The sequence below is a fragment of the Amblyomma mixtum genome, chromosome 10 (genome assembly GCF_055824585.1).
Source record: "Amblyomma mixtum isolate Tamu chromosome 10, ASM5582458v1, whole genome shotgun sequence".
In the NCBI taxonomy this organism is placed as follows: Eukaryota; Metazoa; Arthropoda; class Arachnida; order Ixodida; family Ixodidae; genus Amblyomma; species Amblyomma mixtum.
The window spans coordinates 152,810,141-152,822,943 of record NC_143021.1 but is presented as its reverse complement, the minus strand read 5'-3'; the positions used below and the strand labels follow the sequence as shown (position 1 = coordinate 152,822,943).

Sequence of the window (12,803 nt, the reverse complement as noted above, 5' to 3'; positions counted from 1 at the left end):
AAAAAATGATGATGACAAGAGTTTTGTCTTCTTTCGACAGTAGCCTGCGAATAGCTGTGACGTATTGTGCCACAGCTATTCACTGCTATTCACAGCTATAGTTTCGAGACAGTTGCATACGCTTCATTTACTTAATCGAGAAAATTTTCATTTTCAGGGGTGCCATGCATATCGAGATGAAGCCTTCGGCTACGTCTTTCATGGCTGTTCTGTACAACGTTTAGTTGAGACACTTAATTCGAATCTCATTTGCTTTCCAAGATGGTTTCCCTGTCTTTTCAGCAACTTCGCCAATTTCTCTTCAGCACCAAGGCGGGTAGCAAAGTTGTTATATTCAGCTGAGCGCAACTCACTTCAGCTATCAGTCAAATTACAAATAATCTACCTCATTCTACTCCTAATCTTCACCAACATAACAATTTCTCTGCACAAATCCAGCCTAACTCACTCAACGACAATATTTAGGGGCACCTGGTGAAACAAGCCCCTATTAAGAAATACCAACTTGCGCAGCTCGTACAATAAGAAGCGTATCAGGAAACATGGAAAGATGCTCATGACATGCTCACGTGGGTAAGTTCACTTCATGCATAACATTAAATACTACATCATCCATTCAGCTTTCTGGTAAATTTAACATAGATTAAAATTTTTCTTGGGTGAGAATGTTGCACATGCAGAAGAATAGCCTTATTTGGACGCCCCTTTTAAAATCTCTTATAGTCTGTGTGCGTCCGAAAAGTTTCGTTACTTATAGTTATAGTGATAATTATGATTATCTATGCAGGGCCGAGTTTATTCGTAAGTAAAAAATACGGTAGGTAAAAATGGAAGATCGACACTTTGAGAGCACTTTTTTGATTCAGCGGATGGTGGTGGATGACCATTCTTTCTTCGTGGAGCGAACTTTCTCTTTAAATCCGCTACCAAACTAGACTCTACCCTTACAAAAATTTTTAGTAACATTCTTTAGAAAGTCTTTCGACAATTGTTAATAGAACCTATCAACATTGAATAGAAAGTCTTTTAAACGCCTTTGTACATTGTAGTAACATCCTATCAACCGTCTTCCGACAATTGGCCACCGATATCCAAAAGACTGAATTACATAGAAAGTCTTTATACTTCCTATCATCCCCTTATCGAGTTTGTATACACTTCCTACTGACCCCTTACCGACAATGTCTACCAACACCCTATTAACGGTCTTCCGACAATTGGCCACCGTTATCCAAAAGACTCAAGTACATAGAAAGTGTTTATACTTCCTATCATCCCCTTATCGAGTTTGTATACACTTCCTACTGACCCCTTACCGACAATGTCTACCAACACCCTATTGACGGTCTTCCGACAATTGGCCACCGTTATCCAAAAGACTCAAGTACATAGAAAGTCTTTACACTTCTTATCAACCACATACCGACAATGTCTACCAACACCCTATCAACGGTCTTCCGACAATTGGCCACCGTTATTCAAAAGACTCACGTACGAAGAAAGTATAATTCCTACATCAACTTTTGGAAAAGTGTATGTTAACTACACAGTACAACACTTTTACCAACATAGTTTTATCACTTCAAAATCATTTTGTGAACACTATCCTGGAGTGCTTAAAGAATAATAGAAGCAAAATGCAAATTATTACATTTATTGTGCACAAGTGTACATACGCGCTACAACACATGCATGATGCATCAAAATATTTAATGGAGAACAATAGAGGAACAGAATATTGCCTTCGGCACGCTTCCCCTCAGTTCCCTCTGAGTAACAATGACTGACACATAGCAATTGAAAAACATAACAGGTTTTAATTCACGATGTTTCGGCTGGAGGACCAGCCTTTTTCGAGTATAGTATAGCATTCGAAACAAAAGCTGTGCGCTTCAAATGCTGTAGTACACTTGAAAACGACTGGCCCTCCAACCAAAACATCGTCAATTAAATCCCGTTAGGTAGTACACTTGAAAACGACTGGCCCTCCAACCAAAACATCGTCAATTAAATCCCGTTAGGTTTTTCTTACATATATACGAGGTGTTTCAGGGAAGACTAAGTAATTTTCAAAAAACAGGTATTTTGAGATGAATGTATGGCTTTTTCAGCATAGTATTACCAGTGTTGGCAGGCACCAGAAAACTTGTGAAGAGTCTTACGTAATAAGCTGGTTAGCTAATTTTTATTAATGAACCTTTTCACTATCAGAAACTTTGTTAAAACATTAAGTTGGGCTAGTTGGTAACGGCTTGAAGGAATCATACTCTTAGCGGTAAGAACACACACAACACCAAGACACACACACACAGGACACCCGCTAGACTTCAACTATCTTTACTGGACACTTGTACGACATAAATATGTATCACTGAGCAGACGCAGGTGCCTCGTCATCGGCATCAGGTCTAACTACGCCCTCCCCTCTCCTCCAAGGCATACGGTTGCGCCGATAAACAATCCCTTTTTCTGCCAATGCCAGGGAGGGAGTTCTTCCACACATGTCACCCGCCTCTTGAATACGAAAGGCCTGGGAGCCGAGAAAAAAGAAAGAAAAATTATCGAAGTCTTTTGTATTCAAGAGGCGGGTGACATGTGTAAGCACTCCCTCCCTGGTGTTGGCAGAAAAAGAGATTGTTTATCGGCGCAACCGTATGCCTTGCAGCAGAGGGCAGGGCGTAGTTAGACCTGTTGCGGATGACGAGGCACCTGCGTGTGCTCAGTGATACATATTTATGTTGTACAAGTGTCCAGTAAAGATAGTTGAAGTCTAGCGGGTGTCCTGTGTGTGTGTGTGTCTTGGTGTTGTGTGTGTTTCTTACTGCTAAGAATATGATTCCTTCACTATCAGAGTTAGGCGTCTAGTTGCCATTAGAGATTTGTAGCAGTTACATGCACTGGAAGGGTTTCTTTCCCTGTGTGCTTTCAAAAGCGCATGTATTTTCGCACGATGCAGCCAAATTTTGTCGAGCCACAGCGGCGAAAGTAATCATGTTTTGTACATTCCAGAAACTGATATGGCTACTACGAACAACTGGCTAAAAGTCTCTAACTGCAACCAGTTGCAAACCTGTGTTAGTTAAAAAGTTAATTATCAGAAATTAGTTAACCAGCTTACTAAATACACCTCACCGGCTTTCTGGTGTCTGCTAAGACTGGTAATATTATGCAGCAAAAGCCATATTTTTGAAAACTACTTATTCTTCCCTGAAACACCTGGTGCATATAAATACTGCTCACTTTCCTGTACAACACAGAAACGAAATAATTTCTTCTGTAACATGAAAGTTCCATGAGCCACATAACAAACCCGTGGAAAAAAACTGCATGCATACACACACATCTCTCCAAAACAGCTAAAAAATCCCACACAGTGAAACAATGCTTACACTGTCTTAAGACCAACATTAAAGGCTGCAAACACTAGCGAATTAAAAGTCAAACAAATGCCAAACATATGCTAAATGTCCCCATGGATGTAGATATTAAGCTATGAGCTGATTTTAATAAAAATTCATCAGCACAGAAATGCTTAAGCGACTTTGTTGGTGCACTATCCTGACACTTGTCCTCAATATCAGGCAGCCTGCTTGTTGTTCATCATCATCATCAGCCTGACTATGCCCACTGCAGGGCAAAGGCCTCTTCCATGCCTCTCCAATTAACCCTGTCGTTACTTGTCTGCATCACCAGTGGAAGAGGTAGCGTCCTAGTGATGAGACGTGTGCACGAACAGGTAGCCTTCTCCATGGCAGAATGCAGCAGCAAGAGAACTGCACAAGAAAACATTCAAAGTATACAGTTATAGTAACTTCTAATAGAATCAAACACGGAGCAGCAACAATCAGTTAAATGTGCACTAAAATGCAGCACTCCGAGTGAGTTTGATAAGGCTGCTGAGTAATAGCATAAGCAGCAGTCACAAGACTAGAACTAAATGTAATGCGTCCTTGAACAAGAAAAAGCTATAACATGCTGTTGTGTTCAATTCTACCCCCACATTCGAAGACTGAATGATATTCACAGGAACTGACATTAACGTGTTACACCTAATTAGGCAGGCTCGAGACAAGGCGGTAGGTGACTATGGCATAGGTTCTAGGAACAGTAGGGGAGAGTTATTAGTAGAGTTCGCAGATAGAAATAGTTTACGGATTATGAATACCTTCTTCCGCAAACGAGCAAACAGGAAGTGGACGTGGAAGAGCCCCAATGGTGAGACTAAACATGAAATAGACTTCATACTGTGTGCACACCCTGGCATCGTAGAGGATGTGGAGGTCCTCGGTAAGGTCCGTTGTAGCGACCACAGAATGGTAAGGTCTCGTGTTAGCTTAGATTTGAAGAGGGAACGGAGGAAACTGGTGAAGCGAAAGGCTATTAACGAGTTAGCATTAAGAGGGAAGGTAGAGGAATTCAGACTGTCGCTGCAAAACAGATTTTCCGCTTTAACTGAAGAAGACGACCGCAGTGTTGAAACAATGAATGATAATCTTACAGCTATCGTTACAGAGTGCGCCACAGAAGTAGGTGGTAGGATGGTTCGACAGGATACCAGCAAGCTATCTCAGGAGACTAAAGATCTGATTAAGAAACGCCAAAGCATGAGGACTTCTAACTCCACAGACAGGATAGAACTAGCAGATCTATCGAAGTTAATAAATAAGCGCAAGGTAGCCGACATAAGAAAGTTTAACGTGGAGAAAATCGAGCATGCTCTAAGGAACGGAGGTAGCCTAAAATCAGTGAGGAGAAAACTGGGCATAGGTAAAAACCAGATGTATGCGCTAAAAGACAAACAGGGCAATGTCATCAGCAATATGGATAAGATAGTTGAATTAGCCGAAGAATTCTACACAAATCTATACAGTAGCGAATGTAATCATCAAGTTACTGAGGGAGGCAGTCGAGCACAGCAATGGGACATCCTGCCAGTAACGAAGGAGGAAGTAAAGAAAGCCTTAGGAGCAATGCAAAGAGGGAAAGCAGCTGGTGAGGATCAGGTAACAGCAGATTTGTTGAAGTACGGAGGAGAGATTGTGCTACAAAAACTAGCCACCCTGTATACGCAGTGCCTTGTGACCTCGAGAGTACCAGATGCTTGGAAGAACGCTAACATTATCTTAATTCATAAGAAAGGAGACGTCAAGGACTTGAAGAATTACAGACCAATCAGCTTATTGTCCGTTGCCTACAAGGTATTTACTAAGGTAATCGCTAATAGAGTCAGGACAACCTTGGACTTTAGTCAACCAAATGATCAGGCAGGCTTTCGTAAAGGATACTCGACAATAGACCACATTCACACTACCAATCAGGTGATAGAAAAATGCGCGGAATATAACCAACCCCTATATATAGCCTTCATTGATTACGAGAAAGCATTTGACTCAGTGGAAACATCAGCTGTCATGCAGGCATTGCGGAATCAGGGTGTGGAAGAGTGTTATGTGAAAATATTGGAAGATATTTATAACGATTGCACAGCTACTATAGCTCTCCATAAAGTCAGCAATAAAATTCCAATACGGAAAGGTGTCAGGCAGGGAGACATGATCTCGCCAATGCTCTTCAATGCCTGCTTACAAGAGGTATTCCGGGGACTGGAATGGGAACAGTTAGGGATAAGAGTTAATGGAGGATACCTGAGTAATTTGCGATTCGCTGATGACATTGCCTTGCTAAGCCACTCAGGACAAGAACTGCAAAGCATGATCAACCAGTTAGACAGGCAGAGCAGAACGGTGGGGCTAAGAATTAACATGCAGAAAACCAAAGTAATGTTCAACAGCCTAGCAAGGGAACAGCAGTTCGCAATTGGTAGCGAGGTGCTGGAAGTAGTAAGAGAATATGTCTACTTAGGGCAGGTAGTGACCGCAGATCCGGATCATGAGAGGGAAATAACTAGAAGAATAAGAATGGGGTGTAGCGCATATAGCAGATTCTCTCAGATCATGATTGGTAGCTTACCAATATCCCTGAAGAGAAAAGTATACAACAGCTGTATCCTACCGGTACTCACTTATGGGGCAGAAACGTGAAGGCTAACAAAGAGGGTTCAGCTTAAGTTAAGAACAACGCAGCGAGCTATGGAAAGGAAAATGATAGGTGTAACGTTAAGAGATCGGAAGAGGGCGGAGTGGGTGAGGGAACAAACGCGGGTTAATGACATCTTAGTTGAAATCAAGAAGAAGAAATGGGCTTGGGCAGGGCATGTAATGCGAAGGCAAGATAACCGCTGGTCCTTAAGGGTAACGGAGTGGATTCCAAGAGAAAGCAAACGCAGCAGGGGACGGCAGAAAGTTAGGTGGTCGGATGAGATTAAGAAGTTTGCGGGGATACAGTGGCGGCAAGTGACAAAGGACAGGGTTAATTGGAGAGACATGGGAGAGGCCTTTGCCCTGCAGTGGGTGTAGTCAGGCTGATGATGATGATGACCAAATTAGGCTACCACGAAGAGATATTTAGCCATCCCAGTCATATGAAGATAACATGCAGGCCATAAAATATAAAAATTATTTTGTGTTTCTGATTTGTCTGCACAAAAATTCAGGCAGCTTTTGTTTTCAAAAGTGATGGCACAAAGACAATGCAATATAATGCACATGTTGCTGTAGATAATGTATCATTTGGAGCTATACCAGGTGTTAGGGGAAAATGTATGAACAAAGAGTACAAAGGTGAGCAAGGTCGTCAGGGCAAGAGTGGCACACTCTAAAGCAAATGAATCAAAATATTAAGGCACACACTGCGTCAGATACAATACTTGTAAGTAAAGCTGCATAGAACTACACGCGATAAAAGCCTCAGAAACGTGCCCCTAAGGGAGCAGCTGGACTGGTAGTTTTTTATTTGTCCCGCAGCACATCCCTCTAGTGCTGAGGCCTGCTCATATCTGTTTAAGTTAAGAATACAAGGGAAACAAGCAAACAAGTGTTCCAAAGAAGATAAAAATGTGCACTTAGGTTGTTCTTTAGGAAATTACCTGTCACTAATTGCAGCAATAAATACCTCGAGAAAGAAAATAAGTTATTTACACAGCTTATTACAAACCTTGATGGCACTGGAGAAAGGCAACATCAAATGCATCGGTTCAAGTAAAGCCAGGGGTCTTGTTAAGGTCACAGCAATATTTGTTGACTTAGGCTCAGCTAGTGTAATGCAATCAGTAACTGAACGTCGGCATGAATAAAAAAACAATGCACCAATACTCAATTCCAAATGCATTTCAACTGTACAGTGCAGTCAGTTGTGACAAAGGAAGTGTGAAAGAAAACCTCAGCAATGCTCATGACATCGAATAAGCACCTTTCTTCTGTACAGCTAAAATGTAAGCTTTGCAGGGTTTCATGTAATGCAAGGATAACCTGGTAAGGTATCAATTATTGATGCTAGCAACAAATATGCTTCTAAAGCAGAGTGCTCCACTTGAACGCCAATATTCAATTATGCATTGCCCGTTAGGCCATGCCTATCACATCACTGGTTCACTTCAAACATGCCATACCTTGTAAGAGGTAGGTACTGCTGAAGTAAACCTATAAAATTTATTTGCTGCTTTTAGACTGCTGTATAAGGTCATGAAGCAGATAATTGTTTTAATTTGGTCTATACAGTGGTCAAGATTTCCAAGCACGAGAGGCATGAGGGAAAAAACTATAGAAAGCATTTCACACTATAACACAATGCACTTGACTAGGGGAGCGCTTTCATGACGCCCGCAATATCTTTTCCCTTTCTCTTGGTCCTCTTTTAAAAGAAAAAAAAACGAAAGAGAGAGGGAGCCTGGACCAGAAGATTTTTGGCAGGCTAAAAAAGACAAGGAAAATATACCCACTTGTCTACCTATCCTTTTACAAGTGGCACATGCTTGATATCCAGTGTCAATGGCTGATAGGCTGAACCAGCAGGTCTTGATGTCATTTGCCTCTGGTTGAGGTAGCATTGGCTCGATGACAGATGAAAGCTGGTGCAAAAGTAGCGTGATGATACCGGTGGAGCAGCTGTACAGGACTTGACTGCGGGTGCATTTGAAGAAAGGCTGCATTAGAGCCATGCTTTCATAAACATCACAGAAGCCACATCCCATTAAAACCTCTAGCTGTTCAGTCCAATGTGTTCATGAGTGGAGGCTAATTATTAATTACCTATGCCTCCAATAGTTAGCAAAAAAATGGTTTACAAAGCTTGTCATACTTTTCTTAAAGCTATTATTCGCGAATCACGTTATACTTTTATCGCTTCAGACTGAAAATGGGGGAATGACATAAATGTAGTGAACGTAAAAAAATAAAATGACAACAAACCTTCCATTGTGCGATTACCTCAGCTGCACTGCAATGGAATGGTTCTGCTATTTTTAATCGTCGTTTCGTTGACCAGAACTATCAAGAAACACAGCACTTGATGTGACTGCGACGTAGAACGGGCAATGCTCCTTATCCAGTAAACACTCAGGCAGCAGAATCAAAAGACGCACGCCGCTACAAGCACTTTTCGTTCTTATGGTCTCCTTTTCACGCGCTGCTCCTGTTCAGTCGGAATAACGAATCAGGCAGCACCCCATAGTTCTCGGCGTGCAACCAAATTCTATCACATAACTCCTGCGCCGAGGAGCTGACGCAAACAGCGTGAGGCGGCGGGTTAAAAGTTGCATAGTTGGCAAGCGAGCGTGTCAGAACACCTTCTCTCTGCAAACGATCGCGTGGTGCCCGCATTTTGCACCTCACTGCGAACAAGACGTGAAGACCAACCCAAATGCATTCGCAGCCCTCAATCATACCCCCGACACATCGCAGAAGTCATTTTCCAGTTCTGTACTTACATTTGTCAACGTTCACGGCAAGCCGTTTCTTCTATCGGGCATCGGGCGCCGGCCGCTCTCGGCGTGGTTGCGTGCAGTACGTCAGAGCAGTTTTTGAGCACTGCGTGCGCGTAAGAACGTCTTCCGCAGCACTGGAGCCATCTGTCACCTTCCGAGTTCAGTCACACTACCACAACACTAACGAGGCCGCACATTTAACACAAACAAACTGAAGAAACGCGCCCACATCACAACCGTCGCAACCCACCAACAAAGAGTCGTTTCAGCGTCCTAAAAAAGATAGTGTAGCGCGCGCCCAACATGAGACTCGCAATCCGCCGCCAGCGAACGGAAAAGTGGCGCTAATGTCGCCTAACTTTACACGCGTTAAGAAAGAATTGATAAAGCCCATTTTGCCACAAACTTGTTGCATTAAACGACAAAATATTTTGTTTCAATTACAAAGTCAGCAAATTGGAATGATTGCGGTGAAAAAATGCGACTACTCACAACCATCTGTTTCTGGCGGCGCTGCGAACGAAAGCTTGGAAAACCGGGCAGCATGCCGGGCAGCTACAGGCGACGCATCTGGGGCCAGGAAAGCCGCAGCCGCTGCACGGCTGCACTGTCTGCCTTATTCTGCGTCGCAGAATAAGGAATGATGATGATGTTGCCAAACGCTACTGGTTTCGGTTTTTATTTTCGCATATTGTGTGGCTTAGCGTACTCTACACAGCTTGGCTCATGCGATTTAGTGTACGTGTGTGTACCTAGGGAACACGAGCGTTCGCACGCCGCTCTAGCGTGACGCGCGAAACTTTCAAGGCTGCGCTGCAGCATCGCCTCTGTTTTGTGTGTGTTTATATCACGTCATTGGACACCTTGCACGCTCTTTGCTCGAGCGAGCCCCGCCGACAGTCGCGCTACCGTAGTCTTTTTGTGTGCTTCCTTGATTGCTTTTTGCCTCTGCCTTATGCGGTCCTCGGCTCGGCCTCACGTCCGCTGATGGCAGTAAGAAAAGGCGAAGACTGAACACATGCTTTCGCGCGTCTACTCCGTATGACTACGTTAAAACCCAACACTTTATTCCAGGATTCCTTAGTCATTGCATTACGGGAAGATAGAAAATACAGCTCTCACCACGTTTTCCCTCGCCACAGCTTCGTACCGTGTTTGCGTTGAAGGAGATGCAAGTGAAGATGCGGAAGAGGCACTGCGCCTGTGTTTTAGCGGTGCTCAAAGTGGGGGCTGCTCTCACCCTAGCTTTTTCCATACTGGAAGCTCCTCTGTGGCTCAGTACTACCGAAAAATGTAACAAGTCAAGAATGAGGGCTTATAGTGCTCCAATTGCCGTGCACCTTCCTCATGCAAAGCCCTTGTTACCGCAGTTGAGTACAGCGGGCCGCTGTTACCTGTTTTGTTTCTCTATACTTCTCTTTATAGTATCGGCCGCCGAACATGAATAAAAATTAATATTGTCTTGCCTGAAATTTCGCATGTACAGTCGCTGAGGAACGAAGCAACTTGAGTTCTCGAAGCTGTAAGCCTGCACACGTTACACAGAATTTACTCAGAGCGCGAAGCGGTGCGGCCCTTTTCGCGCGGGGTTTTTCAGTCCCGTGCGATCAGCCATTGCTGGTCGCTCGAGGAGGAGGGTAGTGCGAGGGTTTAAATTGGGCGCTCCCACGTGTAGTGGCATAGTGTACCGGGCACTTTTGCATGGCGGGCAGTGTGCAGGGAAAGTGTGCTTGCGGTGCAGGTTCAGGAAGCTGGTGATATAATTTGGGCGCCATTTGGGCTAGCGAGAACGTGTCATTCAATGAGTGTGGAAACACATCGGTGCAATGCTAAACTTGAATTTTTTTGTAGCTCGCAACAATAATCCCTCTGAAACCTCAGAGCGAAACGCTCTTAATGCTAGTGTGTTTTAGCACCGTCGTACGGTACATCACTGTTCAACTGCACGTTAAAATATGACCTATCAAGAATTAAAACAATATCAACACCAACGTGTTTCGAATTGGCAGAGTTGTTGTACAGCTCTGCTGAAATTCTTTGTTAGTTCTGAAATGTTAAATCTGTTTAATGACTGCCTGAGTACAGAATTTAAGGACGAATACTCAGCAGAAAGCATTGTTTTCGTGTAGAATGAGCCATCAGCGAAACTGATTCGCTGTAACGAAGTCATCATTGCGCTTATGTAACACAATATGTCACTAGCTCCTATTTTTTCTTAAAGTTCTTTTAATTTCCTTGAAGTGCAAGGCAATAATACTTGAGTATTCTATGAATTCATTCACTTTGTACCAAAATTATTTCGTTTGCTGGTAACTTTTTTCGTAGACTTTATACAATCAAAAATTGTCACTAAATGTCTTCAATTCAAGGCACGTTTCTGAATTTCAGGATAAATGTTCTGTTATGAACTTTGCCCTTTCCCCGCACTCGAAAATGCGAAAGCAGTAAATCTAGTATTGAGAAAATTGAACTGAAATTTCTAAAAATCCACAGCGTGCTCGGCTATGGGAATGTGATTGCAAATTTTTGTTTCGTCTTCAAGGTTAGTTAAGTTGCCGGTTTGAAGTTGTCGGCTACAGTACTTGATTATTTTTGGCTTTTATTTGTTTATTCGCATCACCAAAATGCTTTCTCGGTTCGTAGTATATTTCTATTGACAGCAGTATATAAGCAGTAAGAAAATTGTATGAACTTTCTATCAACAAATGTTGATAAAATATGCCCTAAGAAAATGTGACTGCAAATGTTTGTTTCCTGTTCAAGGTTGCTTTAGTTGCATTGACATGTTAGGCTAGAGTACTTAATTAATTTAGGCATTTATTCTCATTATAAAACGTTCTGTCGGTGTCTATAGTATGTTTCTACTGACAGCAGTACATAGAAAGCAGTAAGGAAATTGTATGAACTTCCTATCAACGAATGTTAATAGAATATGCTTGGCTAAGGGAATGTGAGTGTAATGTTTGTTTCGTGTTCAAGGTTGTTTTCATAGCTTTGAAGTGTTCGCCTACAGTACATGATTTGAGGCATCTATTCGCATGACCAAAAATGTTTTGTCGCTTTCTAGAGTATTTCTGCTCACAGCAGTCCGTAAAGAACATAAAGTAATAAAATGGAATATATCTTCTGTTTTAAAACGTTTTCCCATATCCTGATTACATTCCAAACGCATTTGCTGCGAATAATGTTGGTCGCTTTTCGATATAGTGAAATTGTTGACTAGCTGCAACAGATTACACCATGCAATCAGGTAAGATGCCACGATTATGCGAACAAGATAGTGTTAATCACCTCGAACACCATGCAGTTTGTTCATTTACTTCTCTCAACGTGTCAAACTGCACCCAGCTTTTCTAGTAACTTTCTATTGACAGGAGTAAATACAAAGAAGTAACAGTCTACCAACTTTGTATTGACAAAGGTACATAGAATGTAAAAATTATTTTCTAGTAACTTTCTATTGACAGGAGTACATACAAAGAAGTAACTTCTATCAACGTTGTATGAACAATTGTTGATAGAATGTAAAAGTTACTACAAGGTTATTAGAGTCAATAGAATGTTAATACAAATTCTAAAGAAAGTTGATATCCATTTTTGTAAGGGTATCCTCTTGAATATGTGCGGGTCTCCCATCACCTTACAACCTACATGGAGGGACAAGCGGTTCCTAGCCGCACGAAACAGAGGAATAACAGTCATACCCTTATTTTCAATTGAACGGAAGCGATTAACTTCTGGTAGAGGATCGGCCTAGCATTCGGGAGGTGCTCGGCTCGATCCCCAAGGCTACCGAGCACCCGACGGTTTTCTAATAAACGGTAGATTTCACCCGGGCTGCAGCTCGGCTCTTGTGGAGTCAGATACTTGGAAAAAGGATCTTGGACCGAAGAGTTGTGTTCACCGGCCAGTGATTTGTTCCGCCGTCAACCAACGCAAAATCCGCCTCGCGCGGTGAAAGCCCGCTTGTGGCCTTTATCAT

The 12,803-nt window shown here is 42.6% G+C and overlaps 1 long non-coding RNA gene across 2 annotated transcripts; it reads right to left on the bottom strand.

The window, feature by feature from the left end:
- Positions 1–2,798: 2,798 nt before the first annotated feature.
- LOC149327403 (uncharacterized) lies at positions 2,799–9,082 on the bottom strand. 2 transcript variants are annotated; one of them, XR_016286040.1, is made up of 3 exons: positions 8,825–9,082; positions 7,838–8,041; positions 2,799–3,773 (listed from the first exon to the last, which is right to left on the bottom strand). It is a non-coding gene; the product is annotated as an uncharacterized LOC149327403 (long non-coding RNA). The 2 variants fall into 2 exon arrangements; XR_016286039.1 differs by having other exon boundaries at positions 2,800–3,773; positions 7,838–8,018; positions 8,825–9,081.
- Positions 9,083–12,803: the final 3,721 nt, after the last annotated feature.